Source organism: Apodemus sylvaticus, chromosome 2 (assembly GCF_947179515.1).
Source record: "Apodemus sylvaticus chromosome 2, mApoSyl1.1, whole genome shotgun sequence".
NCBI lineage: Eukaryota > Metazoa > Chordata > Mammalia > Rodentia > Muridae > Apodemus > Apodemus sylvaticus.
In genome coordinates this window covers 96,482,969-96,484,867 of record NC_067473.1, presented here as the reverse complement: position 1 = coordinate 96,484,867, position 1,899 = coordinate 96,482,969, and the positions used below count along the sequence as shown (strand labels likewise).

General features: G+C 36.1%; 1 pseudogene; it reads right to left on the bottom strand.

The window, feature by feature from the left end:
- Positions 1–213: 213 nt before the first annotated feature.
- Positions 214–1,386, bottom strand: LOC127678729 (immunoglobulin kappa variable 1D-16-like; annotated as a pseudogene).
- Positions 1,387–1,899: the final 513 nt, after the last annotated feature.

Sequence of the window (1,899 nt, the reverse complement as noted above, 5' to 3'; positions counted from 1 at the left end):
GAAAAACTGCATCATCTCCTCCTAAATTAAGTTCTGTGTGGTCTATAAAAATTAAGCAAAAACCTAGATGAGCCACCTCTATTAAAAGAGACATAGATTAGTATAAGAGACTTATGTCTAAATATAACAAAAATCATAATCATTTACAGTTTTTCTTTCCTTTTTTAAAAGATTTATTTAAGTACACTGTAGCTGTCTTCAGACCTACCAGAAGAGGGCAGCAGATCTCATTATTGATGGTTGTGAGCCACCATGTGATTGCTGGGATTTGGACTCACGACCTTCAGAAGAGCAGTCAATGCTCTTAACCGCTGAGACATCTCTCCAGCCACTGTAGTTTTTCTATAACAGGATCCTGGAAAGAAACCGAAAGAATGTTCCTTGGGTTAACATTCCCTGTCCAAATTATATAAAAGATGATACTCTCTGGTAAAAAAGCACATGTGTTCTGTAACTTAAGATCCAATGTTTCTTGATTAAACATGTTCAAGTGTTTAATACTCTTAGCTGGGATTGAAATTTTGTAAATATTCATATTTAGACAATAAAAAATGAACTGAAAATATTCCAAAAAAATAAAATGAAAGAATGCCATTTAATCAATGTCATTATGCCATGTGTTTATGCTGTGTGAATCATAAGGGTAACTAAATCATAGAAGAGACTACTTTGAGCAGATTTTGAAATATTTTGTCATTTCTGTGTTGCTGTGCCTATGAGAAGATTAACCATCAGAGTAGCTACACTTAGAGTTTTCAGCAACCATCTGAATGATCTTCAGAGACCATAAGAACTGAAAATAAAATATTAACAGGTACAGGCACGAAGACAAGCATCTCAGTCTTACTCTCTCCACTCTTGAAAGGTTTTTGCTATGACTTGTATCACTGTGAGAGGATTTCTTTTATACTGCAGACAGTAGTAAGTGGCAGTATCTTCAGGCTGTAGGTTGCTGATGGTGAGAGAGTAATCTGTTCCAGATCCACTGCCAATGAATCTTGATGGGACCGCTGATTACAGACTGGAAGCACTATAAATCAATTGTTTAGGAGTATTTCCTGATTTTTGTTGGTACCAGGCTAACCAACTATTGATGTTCTCACTGGCATGGCAAGTGATGGTGACTCTGTCTCCAACAGATGTAGACAGAGTGGATGGAGACTGTGTCATCTGGATGTCACATCTTACACCTGAGGTTGGAAACACACAACAAACATACAGTATTGAACATAGTGTAAAACAAAATCCATGAAAACCATGCAATACTCCCTACACTAACTGGAAAATTCTCTGCTTCTGTCACCCTTACCTGAAAAACAGAGCAGCAGCAGCCCTAGGAATACCAGAAGAACTCTCATGTTGAAGCTGTATCCTTACTGGGGGTTGACTTCTGCACATGATGTCAATACCCTCTGAAAATATCCTCAGAGCAGTAGGTTGTGCTCTGGGGATATGCAAATCAGCAAGAGTGTGCAGGGTTGGGGGCAGCTGCAGTATTAGCTAGGCTCATCTCAGATATTTGGCATAAAAAAACAGAATCCTTAGGTATTAGAGGAACAGAACATATTTATCTTCAGATATCATGTTCATTCTATGGGTCAAAAACTTCAGTGTAGGAATTTTTAAGTGGTGATATGTTTTTACCCCTGCTTCTTCTACATGTTTTTGTGAGGTACATTACTGTCAAGTATTGTGACTGAGTCTCTGAAATAATCCCAGCAATCTAATTAAGATGTATTCATTTTGGTTTTCATTTTTTAAAAAGAAAATTATAAACTTTATAATAAAATACTTCATATAAATAACAACATAAACCAAAATTAACCATATACAACTCAATGAAGTTATATACATATTGAATTTAAGCTATAGAGCTTCACATCAGATTTTATCCTTTCA